The following is a 19,955-nucleotide window of genomic DNA, read 5'->3' as shown; positions in this document are numbered from 1 at the left end:
AAAATTAGTTGCTTGCTTAATTTTTTTCGTTAGATTGCAGACGTTGGACTGCTAATCGATTTCCCAAAATCTTTCTACTGCTTTATTGAAATCATCCGTATCAGTTTCTAATCGATTAGTATTGGTAAATATGTTTTTATTCTTCTCACCAAATAGGATCCAACCAAGTTGCGTTTTAACAGCTACTGGTTCGTTGTCTTTTCCTACTCGATAATCATTTTGAATATGAAGTGATGGTGTATCAATTCCAATAAGTACTGTTACTCTGTCGTCGTTTAAGGTTGGTATATCGATGTCTTTCAAATGAGCATATTTTTCTTTTAAGTCTGTGATGTTTCGTTTTTTAGTAGGAGTGTTAAGATCTGGTACAACCCATGCCTTTTCGATTCTGATTTCTTCTTTCAGATTGGTAGGGTGAACATTAAATAATACGATTTTTGATTTAAACGTCTGTGAATTCGATAGAATCGTCAATACTCTCAACGGTTGCTCCTTTCCACCTAATCTGAGTTAGTTTCTGTGCTGTTTCTGTGCAAATAAAGGTGCTATCTGATCCACTATCTAAAATAGTGTTGGTTGTTACTGATTTGCTGTTATGAGTTAAAGTCACCGGGATAACTTGAAGATAGGTGTCAGTTGTGGTACGAGATTGGATGGTTCTTGCCTCAGATTCATTCTTTGAAACTTTATTTTCATTTTGTTGTGGCGGTCCAAAATGCAGCAGGGTGTGCTGACGTTTTCCACATTCCACACCTTTTCTTAGATTTACATTCTTTTATTTTGTGAGAAACAATTGAAAGGCAATTAAGCAAAATCCCTTTTCTAAAACAAACTTCCTACGATCTGCCACCGATTTTAGTTTGAATTCTCTGCACTTAAAAACAAAATGATTTTCTGAACAAATCCAACACTTCGTACTGCGTTCACTACCTGCACCTGTTGCAAATGTTCTCACTCTTTTCTCATCTCTCTTCGACTCCTTTCCATTTTTAATCTTATTCTGTTCCTGATCTGCGATTAAATTTGCTATTAGATTGAATTGCTCTAACAACTTCCAACTCAACCATTTCTCAAAGTCAATCAAATTAATCCTATTCTCACTCGTAATCTTGTCTTTCGAAAATTTGTAGAACTGATTTCGAAAGTGGTGAGGTAGTCTAGCTACAGCCAGTGCTAGGTTCTCAGTTGAATTAATAGCAGATTTGTAGCCATTAGAGATTAGCCAAGTATTATTAGAATTAAGAGCCGATGCGACGACGAGCGGTAGAATAATAGGTCGGTCTAGTACAGTATGATGATAACGTTTCATAGCTTAAACACAAACAGAAAAAATACAAAGATACAAAAACTTACATACAAAAAGATAAACACAATATAAGTAAATACAAACATAGCCTGTGTCGATGGACAAAATAATACACGTACAAAATACAACAAACACTAAATATTGCGTCGTTTACTGCGCTTGCTTTCTTTATGCTGCTTGTAGAAATTCTTTACGTTAAGATTCCAATCAAAAAACTACGATACTTTCGATTCTCACTTTTACCACACGCTTGTCCTACTCATACGGAGATTAGAGGCAATGTGAAAAGTGCGCGCGAAAAAACTATAACCAAATTAAAATTAATCTGACGTGACGGGTCTCCATCGCCGAGACTGATCTTCATCGTTTACATGTTCAAAACATGTGTCGTGTAATTGATTTTCGCCAGCGAAGGCGGAATCTTTAAAATCGCCTAAAAAGAGATAGATAGAGAGATAGAAAGATAGATAGAGACAGCGCAGCTAAGCTGGACGCCCAAAACTTATCCAGGCTAAAGCCTGAATCCTCGTTTTGACAGATTTTTTTTCTGAGAACAAGTCTAAAATGAGTTTTAAGCCAATAAGAATCCTAACAGTGCAACAAATTGTTTTATTATCCAATAAACAATACCTTAAAGTTTATATGCTATCGAAAGTTAAAGCTCGTGCAGTGTAGCATAATGAAAATCGTCTTATAATGCGCCATCTTTGATGTTATTAACGTTTCCCTTTAAAAATTACGTCATTTCCTTCTGTACAATTTTGCAAGCACGTAGACTAAAGCTATATTTAGCAGAATAATTAATTATTCATGAATTTTAATTTAAAGAGGAATTGTTGAGGCTGAATATTTTTGGCGAAACATAATGTATTATAGCTATAAAATTGTGAAATAAGAATATGTAGTCTGAAAATAACTTTTCGTAACTGATTATGTAAATATAAATTTGCTGCAACCATTAAAGATATTTTCCAAGCTGTTTTTCAGAGAAAAGGAGAAAATATATAAATTTTCAGCCTTGCCGTTGTTCTTATTGTTTTTATTGTTCATCAATTTTCAGGTTTATTACTTTCTTTTAAAATTGTTCTTATATAGAGAAATGAAGTTTATGTAAGTTAAGTTAGCTATGATTTACAGTTACAATAATAATCAAAAATTGAATTTTAAAATTTTAGAATATTCAAGGATTTTGTTCCCCCATATTACTCAGTCCTCTTCACAGTTCAGTACTTTTTTAGATTATTGCTAATGGCGGAAATCTTTAAGCCGCAGGGCTTCTTGTGTTGATTGAAAACTTGTTGATTCAATTTTGATTTTGTAGTGTTAGGTTGGAAAGAAAGCTCTTTCCCAACATCACAAAATCTTTTGTAACATTTGTGTAGTTTGTTATCTTGTTGGAATGTTAGTTGTTTTCTTCTGTTTAGGCCTGTCGGATGTACTGGTATGGATTTTACTTTATTTTTTTATGGATTTTGTCAACTTGATTTCTTATTTTACAAAGTTTTTTTTATGGAAAAACTCTGTCGGACTTTTGTTCGGCATAACAAAATCCTTGTCAGATATAGTTTTTGTCCATGGTGTGGTATTTTGGCTGGTAAAAGTTTTAAAATTTTGGTGTTGTCCCCCCCTCCAAAAACGTAGGTGTTACCATGCCGCCTTATAAGTTATCAGTTACTAATTTTTGTTTTCTTTAAGGTAAAGCAGGCGAGCCGCTGCCAGTGACGTGCGAAAAGACATTTTCGAAATAATTGGCAAAGACTATGTGGTACCATCTAAAAGAAATGTTAAGGGTTTATTTTCTTTCATTTGTGATTTTGCGATTTTTTTTCATGTATTGCATTTATGAGAGAAAATAATACTTGAGACAACATTTTTAATGTGCTGAACTTTATTTGAAGCCCTGAATATTATGATATGAAGTTACTAGCAAATATAAAAGAACTGAGGAAACTCATCCAATGGTTTTAATAAAATTGTTACCTGAAAGGAAAACCAACGAAAAAGTTACATATGTTTTTTTGTAATAAAAATATTCTTATATATCAGGAAAACAACATTGCATAAAAATTTTCAAATCAACCCAAAAGATCTCAATTTCGATCACACTTCCCCTAATTGTCAAACAAAAACTTACTCGGTTCGCATATAATTTATCGATTTGTGACGTAACACGTCTCGCGCAATAACAGGTGGCGACAGAAGAGTCTATGTAAGCGAAAAATGTCGTCATCAAAACTCGATTTCGTTTTATCTAAATCATCTGGATAACGTGAATTCATCTAACGCCCAAGAACCACAAAAACGGATTAACACACAAACCCAGGGGCATAGCCAGAAAAAAATAAGCCTTAGTAAAACTTTTGACCCGTAGGATTTGAAGAGAGGGGGCGTTGTGAGTCCCTGGCGCCTTTTTATGCCCTTTAAGCACTAAAACGCCATAAAACCGCCTCTCTGAGATACACGTTAAGTAATCTATACATTTAAGGCTGTAAACAGCACAACACCTTTACTTTTTATAGATTGAAAGATATTAAATCAATAATTTTCATTCTTCTTTCTTCATGTTTAGCACCAAAGTAACATCATCGAAAAAGAGGAATAAATGACAACATAAAAAAACATTTACTAAAAACTGTTCTCAAGGTCGTAAACCAGCAATATGACAGCACAACAGCGTCATAATGCTTTTTCTAAATTGAAAGTTATTAAATTAAAACTAAAATTTTCATATTCAGCACTAAAATAACGTTTTTTTACATTGAAATTTATTAAAATTTTCTTTCTTTATAAATATAACAAGAAGCCCTGCGGCTTTAAGATTTCCGTCATTAGCCTGAAAGATTTTGAAATTTGAAGTAGACCTTGAAAACGGAGAATTATGGGGTAAACAAATCACGAGTACCACAATTCTCAACTATTTTTGTAACTAACCTGCAATGTTAAAATACAACTCAATAAATAAAAAATAAAAATTTTACATAGCTATATGAAGTATTCTAAAATAACAGTTAAAACTTTAACTGGATATTTTTAAAAGTGATCGGGAAAATTCTGGAAATTCCAGAATACAAATCTTGCTATTTGACGATTCGAATATAATAACTTCTGAACGAGCTCAATTTGAATGATGAAGTAGTTCATTGTTTATTTATTCAGCAATAAATACATATTAGCATTTGAATATTTCAGTATTTAGGCCTTCAAAATTTACTCTCTTGTTGAAAATTTTTTGAAAATGCAGTAGTATAGGAGAGTGATTATAACCAGGTTTTCGCTCCTCCTACACCTTTACCCCCAAAAACCCCGCTTTCACCATTTCCACTACCCCCTCATCCCAAAAACAAGTAAAAACGAAATAATATGACGTCATACGTGAAATCATAATAATACAGAATATAAATGCCAATAACATATATAAATGAAAAATAAATAATATATAAATGTAAGATACATGACGTCATCTGCCAATGATACAGAATATGAGTAAGGGAAATTCCCAAAATATTCAATCCTTGACCAAACAAAATTTTCTGGTTGAAAAGAAAATCTGTATATAATAAAGGAATGAGTTTGTTCAAAAATGCAATTAGTAAAATATATAATACCGTGTCAGCACCAGTAGCGGCAAATCGCGAAGCTCTTGTTAAACAACTAAGGAGCGTGCGGGATACCGTTAGTTACTATTATAACAAGGCCAGGGGTCAATTTTCAGGAACACCAACTATCCGCGATGAGGTTCAACGGGTCACCATCGAAGATGAATACCAAGAAATTGAGGACCTCAAACACATGTTTGGGAAAGAATCTAAGCATGCCACCAATACGGAGGTGATCGAGGATATTTAGAACATTTTTGATGATGACGCGAAAATGATAGAAGACGGAAACCGCATCAAAACATAGAGGTTTAATAATAACCTTAACCAGCCATTGACAGATACCATTATGCGAAAAAGCACACCACACGCAGACATGCGTGTGAAGGTGGTATACAGCTTTAGCTGTGATATTTACAGAGGCGGTGGAGATGTGGCCAATTACCACAAAACAAAGAGCTCCGGGTCACTCTTAAGCATGGCTGAAATAGAGGCTTTCATCGATGAATGTGAGATGAAACGCCTCGATCTGGAAGATGCCGAATTTTGGACGAAAGCCTATTTGCCACCAGAAAGGACTATCGAGACACCAGGAGCATATAAATGCAAAATAATATTCAAGCACGCACAAGTCAAGATAATTTTTACGAGAGAACCCCTACTTGGATGTGGACCATTACCAGATTGGCTGCGCGGAAAAAGATGTATCTATGCCATGGATGGTGAAGATGTTAGAACGGACAATTTATGCTTCTGGAGGTGTCTAGCTGTAGGGGAGAGAGCGGATGTAAAAAGAGGGACAGAGTTCCTTACAAAGACGGCCCTCAAATTAGCTCGTGAGTACCACGAGCAACCTAAATTAAAGAGGGAAGAGGTAAGGGCTACGAGGCTCGTGGACTTGGAAGGTATCGCCTAAAAATTCAAAATTAACATAAGAGTTTTTGAACCAAAAACAAACATCGACAAGGCCCCATGGCGTCTCGTCTATGGCCACAATCAATACAAAAAGGGGTTGGACACAATTGACCTCGGCATGCTGCATGATCATTGCTTTTATATCAAGAAACTGGATGTATTGACGCAGAATTGGGAATGCGAGGTTTGTACACAATGATTCAACAGATCGGAGAACCTCACACGACACAAACAAAATGAATGCGAAGGTATCAAAACCAAGATCATTTGCAGGTGAAAAGATCGAACGGATGCAGAGTAGCTCTGAAAAGGTATTTTATCCCGATAAGGGTTTCAGTTACGCGGTATGCCAATGGATTGAAGCCATGTCAAATCAAACAGGTAGGCATATACATCATGCTCTTTGTGGGCATGGGGGAGAACGTGTGATACGCGACGGCAGTAAGGCTGTATACAAGATTGATGGGTATGATCCTCAGACAAAAACAGTATACGAATACCACGGCTGCAAATGACATGGATGCCCATGTCAGCCTAATAGAACCAACGTGGATAAAAATAATTTTAATTTCACCAAATTTAAAGAGGATCACATTCGGAAACTCGGCTACAATAATGTCACTGCATGGGAGTGTGAAAATCCTCCCAAGGTTAAGAGGGTATTCAAGAAAGAATTTCGAGCATATTCCCACTTCAACGCCTTTGATTTCGAGGCTCTCCTTGCACCATTGAACCAGCAGCAAACGTCCTATCTAAAATATATATCAGAGCATATACCCGTCAGCGTAGCCATTCACGATAGTCAACAAAGAACATCCAACATTTATGATGAATGAAGACCCAAAGGTGCTTGTGCAAAAATTTGTTGAGCAACTGGAGCAGAGACAGATCCAGAGTGTTAAAGAAGTTGAAAAGATATATCCCAAGCCGGATGATTTCGATATGCTCCCGGAACAAACTCAAAATGCTTGGCACGAATGGGTAAATCAAGTGACAGTGATAGGTTTTAATAGTGGCAAGTACGATATTAACATGATAAAGCGGTATTTTATCGAACGAATTGCGGATGATGATAATATCAAAGTAGCGAAAAAAGATAATGAATACATGATTCTAACCACCTCGAACTTCAAATTCATCGCTATCAAAAATTTCCTCGCACCAGACTTGAGTTATGAAAAATGGGGCAAGTCATTGGATTGCAATCTCAAAAGATTAGTGTTCCCGTACGAATAGCTAACATGCTATGAAAAATTGAACCATGTGCTTTTTATAGCGCACTCAGTGGTAGAAACACACTCTCACCCGAAGATTACCAAGCTTTCCGGGATGAGTTCCATAAAAGAGAATGCGTCACGATGCTGGATTGGTTAACCGAATACAATATGGCAGACGTAATACCATTTATCGAGGCCGTCGACAGGACCCGCAATACATACTACAGGGATGAGATTGACATTTTGAAGGATGCTGTGAGCATCCCGGGTGTGTCAATGTGGTATGTACTCAACAAATCCTTGCGGTTGAACCCAGATAAAAAGCTTTATGCTTCAGGGGATTTCTGTAAGCATAAATGTGAGGCTCGTTGCACCAAAGCCCGATGCGAGTATTGTAAACAGGTTCAAAACGCTTGTACACTATGTACAAAGAACGAGGCTTATGAACTCCTGCAAACTGGCATGGTAGGTGGACCAGCTATTGTATTTTGCAGGTATCATGAGAATGATGTGACGGGTATTCGCTCACATATTTATACCGAGCCCAAAAAATGCAAGACTATACTTGGGTATGATGCCAATATGCTCTACCCAACCACACTACTGCAGGACTTCCCTTGTGGTAAGGAGAAGGTAATAAAAATGGCAGACCCTGCCGAAAAAAATAGATGATCTGGTGCGAGACATTCTAGATGGATCGCTGTTCGGGTTTGCCCAAGTTGATATCGAAGTCCCCACCGAGCTGTACGACAAAAATTAGCGAAATGTCACCGTTATTTGTGGTCAAAGAGATATCCGATAAAGCCATTCCAGATCACATGCGGGCGTATTTGACCAAGACCGGACGAAAACGTATTCCGGGTACCAGGAAGCTGTTGGGAGTGATGAGAGCTAAGAAGATCCTGCTTTGTACTGATCTGGTTAAATGGTACCTGGAGCATGGGTTGAAGATTACGGCTTGCTACCAGCTACTCAAGTACTCACGTGGTAAACCATTCGCTTGGTTTGCTGAGGAAATCGCGGATGCGCGTCGCCAAGCAGATAAAGACCCTGATACGCGCATCGCCGGCGATACTGCTAAATTAAAAGGGAACTCGTTTTATGGCAAAATGATAGAGGACTTGGCGAGACATAACAATACTACATTTACAAAGGATGAAAAGGTAGTAGATGCGGCAATGAGGAGCCCATACCTGGAGGATCTTGAAGAAATTGCAGACGCATATGAAGTAAGACGGAGTAAACAAGGCGTTTCCATTAATAGAGCGTACCAATGCGGTATATATGTATATCAATTGGCCAAGCTGCGGATGCTCGAATTTTACTATGACTTTCTGGATAGGTACGTAGATCGACAAAACTATGAATATGTGTATATGGATACGGACTCCGCATATTTTGCAATCTCTGGAGATAACTTACGTGATGTTGTTCGTCCTGAATTAATCAAGCAGTACGATGAGGATGTTAAAAACTGGCTAGTCATCGATAAATATTCAAGCCGCACCGGAGGGCTGTTCAAAGAAGAATTCATCGATTCGAGGATGATTGCATTGACGGCAAAGTGTTATTTCGTCCAATGGTAAAGATGGCACTAAATTTTCCTGCAAAGGTATGTCCAAAAGACAAAATGAAATGACGTGGGATAGATATATGAAAGCACTGAAGGGAGATCTGGATAATGCAAAAAATCGGGGGTATATAACCAAGGCATGGTGACGTATGAACAAAACAAGCTGGGTCTATCAGCGTTCTATGACAAAAGGGTAGTGTTCGAGGATGGTGTTTATACAAAGCCATTAGAATTATAAGTGATGACTATTGTCCCAAAGTTTGTATATATTGATAGTATATACAACAAAGAAATGGAGGAGACCAAGTGCTGTACAAGCTGCAAAAAACCTTGTTCTTTTGATAATTTTAAGACCCAACGGAATGGCGAATGAACAAAATGGTGCATCAAATGCCTCGACGCTATGTAGGCGACAAGGGAACGCAATAAATGCCACATGGGAAACAGCATGGCCATTGTAAGGAATGCGATTTCCCTGGATATATGCATCACCTCATTCTAAATAGGATTCGCGTTGCTCTAAACAGAGACACTGAGATAGCATCCACAGAGTACCTAGGGTGCGGTATCTGCACATTTATTGGGCATATCCAAGCTCAATTTAGAGATGGGATGTGCTGGGGAAACCGAGGTCAATGGGAATTTGATCACAAAATCCCTATTAAATATCAAGAAAATGGTGTTCCTCCTAGTAGGGAGATACAGCTGGCGCGGTTACATTATACCAACATGCAACCCATGTGGAAAAATGAAAATCAGTCGAAAGGCTATCGATTCATATCAGAGTAATTTAGAGCTTTATCCAAAGGTGTTGTCTCGCGACACCTTTATACACAAAGCTGCAAATAAATGGAGTTATTGTTACTGATATCTATACTCCTCCCATACGTAGTAATCATTGCTTGTTTCTATCGGTACAGACGTCTAATAAATATGACTCACAACTTAGCAGAAATATTCGATGTTGTAGATACACCAGCAGACGCGTTTGAGCAAAAACCTATAGACAAACGTCAAGCTCTCAAGGATGCTCGAAAGTCAAAACCACACTTGCTGCCTAAAAAATGTACTGAGATGTTCATCGATAAACCCACGGGAGATGTAATCGAGAAAATATATGATCATTATATTCAAAGAGAGCTGGTGGAAAAGGGAGAAACAACAGCCAGAGCCATCAGCACTCACGCCCTTGGGCTATATAGCAAAGCTATCGGTAACCTCATACCACTTGATAGTTCTGAAGCCCTCCGTCATGACTTAGAAAATGATCCTATTATCAGGGAAAGCATGACTGATCTTGGAATCCTCGTTTATACAGCATTTGGCAAATTTTTAGCGCCCTTGCTCGTTGCCACGCATACAATTAATCACACAAAACTTTCACAGTCCATTGATGAAAAGGAAGAAATAGAGAAAGAAAAGAATGTTTGACGAATTGGAAACAAGGCTTTTCGAAGAGATTGTCATTCCACCTCCGGAACTTGGCGACATAAGAGGAAATGTTTATACCCGACTACGGAAAATGTATATAGACACATCTTCCCACATCCTAGGCATTGGAATGAGCATTTCAGATGTGGATATTGGAGACGTTACTATTGACCCCAGCGATGGCGAATGTATGGCCAGCGTGTATTTTACATTAAAACATGTTATTCCCAAACTGGGTCAAATCATATCACGCACCAAGGTGTAAAATCCTAATCCGGAGGTTATCTCCTTTGATAATTCAGACTATAAAACAGCAATCTGGTTTAATGGTGACGATGATGAATATGAGATTACACTATGTCAGTACATGGTTCGAACAACCAGCTGTTGTCTTCCATCAGACTTGTATGTGTTGCCACAGGTCTCTCGTGGTTAGGGAAGTGCAAGAAGAGAGGGTAATACCAAAACCAGTGAAGCATCCTGGTAGAGTAGCACAAGGTCACAAATTGGCGGCACTGATAAAGAAGAGGAAGGAAGATCTGAAGCAACAAGAGGGTGCTGTAGAATCTACAGTCAGAACCTCTTCTGGAGTGAGTTCTGTACAGTCAGGCGTATACATTGGTGGACGCCTACTCGCGATCGCCTGTATTGGAGGTGTCATATATTTTATCCGTAAGAGACCCGCGGGTACCCAGCAGCTTCCTGAAACGCATGCACCAATGGTTCAGCAAAAACATTCCAAGGAAGAGATTGATATTTTTCATAAGCAATGAGCCCTATAATAAAGCATGAGCAGCAAAGAATATCAGAAAGAGGTTATAGATTCTTTATGGGAGTCCGTGAGATTAGTATCATATACTATCCTACTAGCGCTGGGTGCTAAAAAAGCATTGGGTGTTTCTCGACCAGGTGCGAAGATGGATCTGGAGGACGGTGTTAAATCGGCAGGATATATGACAGGAGCGATCTTATTCGATGACTATGCCATTAAACAAGGCTGGTATAAGCGTTCCATGATGCCTCCAAAATAAAAAAGTTCAAGGTTGTGTTGTCTGTCCATTGCATACAACAAATATGAATGTTGTTAAAGAATCCCATACAGCAATCTTCGATAGCCCCACGAGCTGTGGCAAAACACAAAGAGTTCTCGATATTTTGGAGGGTTCTTACAGGGGTCATTTTCATAATATCGTTATACTCTGCCCTACTTTCCGATGGAATAGGACTTACTTGAATAGATCCTCGCTGTGGCTCGATCCTTACGTGTTCCTAATTAATCCGAAGGGCCAGTTATTTGAATGGATCGACGATATGATAGCCGATGAAAATCTCGATAAGCAACGACAGCCATTGCTCGAATTAGCCATTAGCGGGAGGCACAGGAAGCATTCGTTATGGCTCCTTACTCAGAGTTATGCCGCTTTGCCTAAAAATTTGAGACGGCAAAAGAAGCAGCTGTTTATGTGGTACCCTAGTGAGCGCTCCGATATGAAATTAATTGATGAAGAGACCAACCTTATCGATGATTGGGAAGCTATTAAGGCTCAACTCAAAAAGCCAAAGCACGCATGCTTGTATATTAGGTTGGAACATCCTCGAACTTGGTGTATATTAAAATAAATGTCATATATCAGAACATTAAAAAGTCAATTGGAAAATTGTCACGAAGAAATGGATAGGATACCATATCTAGAGCGGAGTCTGGAAGCTCTTGACGAAGAAAGAATCCAGAGGAACACCGCATATTTTTTTCGGATTCATGTCTGTCCTAATGATCACCCTGGTTGGGCTATGTCATACTAAATAAAAAATGTCTTGTCTTGTTGAATTTAACACATTACCCGCCGGAGCTATCGAAACTGTATTCGATGCGCAAAATCAGCCTATGTTCAAAAGAGCAGATATCGGGAAGTTCCTGGGAATTGCTAATATTGTAGAGGGATATCGATATATTCCAACCATTTCCCGTCATGAAATAGACCTGGTTAGTAAACAGGCCCTTGGGAAAACTAAAAATCCTCACGATGCTTTCGTGACATTGGACGGTGCCTTGGAGATTTGTGCGCGCTCCAGGAAGCCTAAGGCTGTCGAGATTATGAAATGGTTAACTAAAAAGGGCATCGAAAAATTACAAGAAACCATCGAAGAGCATCGTCAAGCTCTAGCAATGATCACTGATGACCTTCAAGAGCGAGAGAAACAGCTCGATCTAACAGCATTGGAAATTGCGGGACTCCGCCAGAGATATGTACCACATGCCAATGATGCGAGTAAGGATAATGTTATTATGATTTTTCGCAAACATACAACACCGGAAGACGATAAGTACCACCATCTTCCATATTAGTGCGCCCGTGTACAAAGACGTGGTATTTTAAAGAAAAAACGTTGGATCAGGCTTCAATATCCTTAATATGAAGAAATCGTTGTTATTGCTAACGCAAATGGGATGCACGCGTTTAATAGGTTCGAAGAGGAAGGACATATGGAGCGATACATATGCCATTTTAGGTTGATTGATCTTACCCGAGATGATTTGTAAGCCATAATCGCGAGAGTTGCCATTTATTTTGTAGACCCAAGGCCTACAAAAACAAATTTTGATACTCTTAATATTCTACTGAATGAGAACGACCCCCTAGGATATTCAATTGCGCATCCATCAAGAGATAGACGTAGCACCTAATATCTTCATTGCCATCCGCCTGTTTGGTAATATGCAACGTAATCCCATCACTAAGCCTTTGCAAAGGTCTACCACTTCCGTGCAACAATTCGTCGGTCGTTAATCTGAAGTCCACAAACAGCGAGTACCTCTCCGTTAGATATTGGCCAACAGTCATCATGCTATCATGCGATCCCAGCAACGCAGCCACTTGATCCATATGATCTTTCGGCAACATCGCGTGGAAAAAGAGCTGATTAGGCTCACCCTCGATAGTGATCTAGATTTTCTCGATCTTGGGGTTGTAGAATTTCTCGTTCATACCCGTATATGCCTTAACCACCCCAGGGTCCTGGAACAATAAGAGCACACCATTGAGAGACTTCGCCTCATTGTTATAACCTTGCTTCTGAGTACACGCTCATATAGCAACGCAAACCGGGAATAACGGCTCATCATGGCACTTGCGAGGTCTTCGTTGGTCACTTTATCAAATTCCAAGCAGATGTTGGTGATCTTATAACCACTATCAGCTGGCTTGGCTGCCGTGTTTCCAGCAGCAGCCGTACCAGAATCTTTGATAACTTGGCCATAGGGAGAAAAATGTAAAACAAACTGCAGCCTATCGTGTAAGCTTGCTTGGTAGAAGGGCAAGTCTCTAGTGAGTTCGAACATTTTCCCCAATGGTATGCAAAAGGTGTTGCCATACGCCACCACGATCGCTTTTTCCTCGTCATTCCCTACATGATCACTGGCTTTTACTTGGAGAGCTCTGATGGTGCCATCGTTCGGATTGATGCCTTCTAAAATTAGGTTGTTATCGCGCTCAAACTTTGGTAGCCATAGGTCCTTGTATGTTGCGAAGATATTATAATCGGCGATGTTTTGTAATTCATTGCCATTCAGGCTTATTCGAAGGTTTTCAACCAGGGCCTTACCGATGTTGCTGACGATGGTGCGTTTGGTATTGGTACCAGTCAATTCTAAGTCAAAGAGGAGCTTGAGAGAGCCTGGGAAAATTACATCATTCTGTCCCATGTTTGGTACATCGACATAAAGATCTTCATTCTGATTAATCGTTGATGGTACGTGAGAGACCTTGACTCTTTGTTTTTTCCCTTTCATGCCGAGCATAGTTTTGACTTCCCTGTATGGATTTAGCTTATTTCCGAATATGTTAGACATGTTTATTTATACAGGTACATGGGTTGAAATAAATGCCTCTAAATCCAGCGTTTGAACCAGATTTTAAGCCAGAGGAAGATATAGAAGACGAATCTGAAGAATTTAGTAGCGAGAGTGAGATCCTTCGACCAGAGCCTGATGTCAGCCTAACGCCAGGAGAACAGCAGGAAGGTGCGCGTAGGCGATTAGATGTAGGGTTGGGGGAACAGAATTTAGAGGAGACTGTCGACGATTTTTATGCTAAGCTTAGCGAGCATTTAGGATTTCTTTCAACCGATAAAAATTATTATTATTTTAGGGTCGATGAAGGTAAAAAGCTTGTTTTTAGGGCGGTTACGCTGGGGAGTAAAGAATATAAAGAGATAGCGCTTACGACTGCGACCGGTGAGCTAAGAACTATTACAGCTATAAAGACGGCCTTAGGACCTACGCGTCTGAAGGCCTTAGGTTTTGCCGACTATGTTACACCCAACAAGGGTAGTAGAAAGATGGCCCAGAAACTTATGAATGATATTGATACCATCAATGACAACCCTGGTGATATCGAAATGTTGCCGGTACTCGAGAATATTCTAGATGAAACAAAGAGTCTGATTGAGGATACTTCCTTTACCGAAGCCTTAGAGGAACGTGAAAGAAGGGGGTTTAAGCGCGATCTTCAGACTCTCAGCGATAAACTAAAGAGATTAAAGACAAAAGAAAGCTACACCAGGTGTATCCGAGGAGCAACAAAAAATTTGGGATAAGGATATCCACAATAAACTGAAGGCAATTAAGGAGACCCTCATGAAAATAGCTGGAGATGACACATAGCTAAGGGAGAAGCTGACTATTCTCTTCAAAGAGCAAGGGATAACTATAGCGAGCATCGTTTCTGCTGTTGGATTGATGGTCTCTAGCATCGTCCTGGCGCTCACAGGTGGTAGTGGGGCAGCAGGAGCTGGTGCTAGAGGAAGTAGTGCTGCAGGCAAAGGGTTTGTTAGACTCGGAAAATTCCTCAAATATTTGGCAGGTAAGGCGGGGGCAGCTCTTCCTGGAATCATTGGCAGCGTGGTGTCGTTCTTTTTCAGAGTTGCAGCGAGAGTTGTCGAATTCGCAGCAAAGCACTTGTATATGGCTTTGGCTGCCACCGTGGGTATTGTTGTTGCGTATGTAAGTAACAGGAGAAGTAAGAATCCATGAAGAGTCTAGTATGTTGTTCAACACATTAGACCTATTTCTTCATCCAGATGAAAGCGAGAATAATTCCTACTCCTACCGTAACCAGCGTGGCTTTGGTATCCTCGTGAAGGGCAGCTTCCTCGGAGGATGGTGGAGGGAGGGGTATATCATGTACCTGCTTCCTTGCTATGGCAACAGCATGCGGAGCGTTAATATTGGGATTGATACCAATCTTAAAATGGTCCTGACTGATCAGGATCTTGTTGTTAAATCCAGCCACATTTCCGATCCTCAGTGACATATCGCTTGGGATCATGTAGACGCCATGGGCAACACTATAATCGACCTTGCTTCGTGCATATCTGAGTACGTTCTCGAATTCACTAATTTCTCTACCTGTATTTGTAGGTCTAATCACCAGCTGTTCAAAGGTCGTCAAGTATAGTCGTTGGGCACCGATAGAACTGCCTTGATTACCGAAAATTCCTGATCGCTCATTGGCTTGGGACTCCAAAATCAAATACCCGTAGCATCGTACACTTTGCGATAACTTTTCAATACCAATACGCGTGAGACCCTGTGATTTCTCGATTACCCATCTGCTCCATGATCCCTCGTCAAAATAACTAGGCCCTGCACCAAGATAATCTTTACGTTTGGCTTGCCACGAACTGAAAATACTCTCATTTTTCCATTCTTGCTCACTGCCAGATACGCCAAATTCACGTGCTAATTGCTGGAACTTTTGATTATTGAATGGGTTATTCAAGATATTGAAGCGGGAAAAGCCAGGCAACGATACCTCAAGCTCCTCGAATATTTTTCGAATTTGGAAATAGACATGGAATCGATAAACAGTGCGAACAAGGGGTAATGGATAATTAAAGTGCTGCATTGAAATGCCGCATGCCGATGTAGCGCAAAATACCGCAAAATACACTAGGATCGCTGTAAAACCCATCAGTATCAGACCTACGTAGCTGAATCTCTACTCCAATAATGATTTTACAATACGTAGGGTAGGACCTGATCAGACAGTTCCTCGAATCGAAATCATGAACGGTTTGTACAAAATTGAAAATAGCGCGGCCATTGTCAATACCCAGGCAGGGGATAAGATTAAGCTGTTTGTCATGAAAAATGGACTATGCAGGCTCCGTGTCAGTAATGGATATACGGTAGTGATTCATAGAGAACTGCAAGAGCTCTTGGGTCTACCCTACGATCCTGCGAAAAAATACTACACCGCCGGTGATTACGATTTTTTCTACAAAACTGATGTTTATCAACGACTGAGGCTTGTTTGTCCACAGCTAGAGTGTGACTGCCTGATGGACAGTAAAAAATCAAAAATTCTAGCCGTACTTCCAACAAAAGAAAATACATGGGGAGATATGTTGACATGGACTTTTGACACTCCTGTTTATCTTCCTTTGAAAGGATCCACGGATCGTCTCAAGTTTATGCTGACGGACGAACATCATCATGATAAGAACGTATCATTTGTAGGAATTAAAATACACTTGCTCATAGAATAAATGAATAATAATGATGTTATGAAGCTATATCTTTCATTACCACCGAGTGCTCCAGATCATGAAAATGAGGGGCATGTGTATCGATTAAAGAAAATAGAGGAAATAGAACAGTTTTAACTGCCGTTGTTTTTGGAGTTTTGTTCACAACAGCCATTCCAACTAGAATGATTACTTTGTTTGTTTCGACTTCTCCAGATAAAGAATTGGTCGTTTGTCCATTGCTGGCTAATTTCTCTATACTGTGAAGCAATTTTGATTTGTCTAAATAAGCCAATGGAATTCCATCAGCACTGAACAAGGCCTTTGGTACAACAGAAAACTCAAAGTTGCCAATACAGTGCTCCAAATCCAATTTGGGACGTTCCCTTGCAGTAATTAAAAATCTTAATAGTAGCGTTTTTTTCCTCTTTGAGTTGTATAACTTTATCCCCTTCTCTCTTTTTGATAGGTTTTCCAACATCTTTGAAAGTTACTATTTTCACTTTTTTTAACGGTACCCATATCGATTTTTTTCCTTTTATCCTCTCCGTGACAAATTCTTCATAACATTTTGAGCCAATATCAGCATGTTGAAGTATTTGTGAATTGTGAAGAACAGCTTTTGAAACAACATTAAATACACAATCGGATTGTCGAAAGTTGACATTGAAGTCATACATGGTACAAAGCAATTTATTGACGTTAGAAGCTATCCTGCTATATGTTGAGCTACTCAATTGGTAGTGTTGCTTTCTTGTATCAACATTGACATTTTCTATATTACAAAACTCTTTCGATAATGATGCAAGTATAGGAGAAACGAGGCAAAATCTGTTCAATGTAGATGGTTGTTGTAACAGTCCTTTGATGCCTCCAGTGACCTTCATTACATTACCTTATTCTCCTGCTCCATTGCGTGATCGGACCCAATGGCAGTGAATGGTATATTGGTTTTGGCAATTTCGAAATTATCTTTCAAGTAGGACAAGGTTTTCATGTCTGTTTCTTCTAAATTATTCATGTCTGCCAGATACAAAGGTGTTAATCGGGCGTAATTGATTTGATTGTGGGCAAAAATATATTTCACTAAACCACTCAAAAAGACAAGATGTAATTCCCAAAGTCCTTGTCGCATAACACGAACAAGGATTAAAAGTGATTCATACATTTTCATGAAATTTCGCAAAAACAAAGATTGATGATCAATAGCCTTGTCTAATTGAGAAAACTTTTCAAAAATCCCAATTCTTTCACAAAGTTCAATCAACTGTTTGTGTTGCTTCTTACATTCAACTTTGTCAGAACATTTTATGTTTAAGAATTCTTCCCTTGCAACTCGAACATCACACATAAAATTACCTTTATTTTTAATTACTAATCTTGGTCAAAATATCAAACAAAAATCTCTCTCAAAACTCTCAAAACTCAGAACAGGAATGGGAAAAACTGTTTAAGTAAGGCGGTACCTTTTTTAATGTATCTTTCTGTCACACTATACATTTCCCAAAATCCAGCACATTTATTGTTTTTACACAGTTAACATCCATTTTAATTCGGTCTATTCATTTTTTATTATGCATATATGTCTATACTATAAACTTCACATTACACTTCACTAATACTTCGAAATTAAACAGTCTAGCTATGAAATTGAACAATAGAATGTTTTCTAGAAATTGAACATTTGAATTCTATGTCTATGTCTATGAAATCGAACAATTATAAAACAAAACTTGTTATCATACTGATACTAATACATGCAAAATGTCTAAGTGAAATTCGCAACTTGCTTTTCCAAACTAAAGTAAACAACTAAAAACGTGCTTTGGTCTGTAAATTACTGGTCTGTAAATTATCCCTTGAAGTGATTTGAACAATAAATTTTGATCAAACAGAAAGATATTAGGGTAACCCAATACCATACTAAAACTCAACAAAAAAACTTCGCTCTTGAGCAGGTTATAGTCATTTTTGTGTTGGGTCAGTAAATTACCGTTCTGTAATTTGTACAAAGTTTGAATAGTAATATCTTTCGAACGTTACGTTTTGAAGACATGGTTCTTACATTTTTTTAGCTCCACTCGATCTTCTCTTTCCAATCATATGTAACATGACATACAAATGCAAAATTATTTTTATGCTGAATGTAAAAGTGATGACGTCATCTAATTTGGTCCCATGGGACAAAAAATTTTGCCACCCATATTTTTTTGGTAATTTGGGACCTAAGGAACAACCTTAAATCAAAAAATCACTTTTAATACACATGTGCACACGAAGCTTCATATCAGAACATAGCAGCCCTTACTACATGATTTTGAAACCTGTGGACAATACAGGATTTATTTTGTTGAAATCGATTTATTGAATTCAACTGATTGTTTATTATTCTTTTTTGATTCGAATTCTCAAATTTAAATTTCTTTCGAGAAGTCGGATTAGTTGCAAGTTTTTATTTTGAGGAAACTGATTGGTCATTGTTTTGTTTGACAAATTGACAAATTGAAATCACCAAGTTGAAGCATAAAAGGGTACACACACAATAAATTTGCAGATTTGAAAAATCGAAGGTCCTTTTCGTGAGATTTTTAAAAATCAAGTCATTTCCAAGAAACCTTAGAAAAATATTTTGTGATACTTTAGGGTGAGTTCAAGAAAGATTTTCAAGCAAAAACAAGAAGAACTGATTTTAAACAAGGAGAACTGATAATTAGCCAGTAACAGAATAGTTAGCCGTTTTCAATGGCACCATAGCTTGGTGGTTATAACTCTGGCACTTTGTGCAGGAGAACGGGGTCCGATTCCGCTTGGCGGCAATTCAATATTGGTGAGTGAATGCTACCATAGCCCCGGGTTAACCCAAGCCATGTTAGAGAAATTGGGGAGATGACACACTATGTGGGCTGTTGGATTCTACAGGGAGTTGTCTGGCAGAGCGGGGACCTTAATTGGATCTACATAGCTCAAAATGAGCATTAAATACTTTAGGACTCCCTATCTAAGCTACGGCCTTTCCTGGAAATAATAGACAGGATTTGTAAGGCTAGCCATATAAAATATACAGACATTCTATTTATCTAAGCAGAATAATTATATATATGGTGCGTACAGTATAATTAGCCGCTGATAGAGCTACTTATACGATGTATCTTTTTACTTAAATTTACACTTTTCTTCGTTATCAATCTCCCCATAGCCATCTATATTTATATAGATCAACATAAAGTTGTGCTCCAATTAAAACCAAGAAATAGAACAAGAAATGATTGTGCAAAAAAGTTATAATTTTACTGTAGCTAGCAGTACATATGTCGTTTATATTATTAAACAACAAAACTATTCTTATTTCAAGAAAAAACATGGAAAAGACGCAGTTAGCTGTAAAGATC

General features: G+C 38.5%; 1 pseudogene; it reads left to right on the top strand.

The window, feature by feature from the left end:
* Positions 1-3,183, top strand: part of LOC130648272 (uncharacterized) — a 28,499-nt pseudogene extending 25,316 nt beyond the window's left edge.
* Positions 3,184-19,955: the final 16,772 nt, after the last annotated feature.

The sequence above is a fragment of the Hydractinia symbiolongicarpus genome, chromosome 6 (assembly GCF_029227915.1).
Source record: "Hydractinia symbiolongicarpus strain clone_291-10 chromosome 6, HSymV2.1, whole genome shotgun sequence".
NCBI lineage: Eukaryota > Metazoa > Cnidaria > Hydrozoa > Anthoathecata > Hydractiniidae > Hydractinia > Hydractinia symbiolongicarpus.
This window is presented reverse-complemented; position numbering and strand designations above follow the sequence as displayed.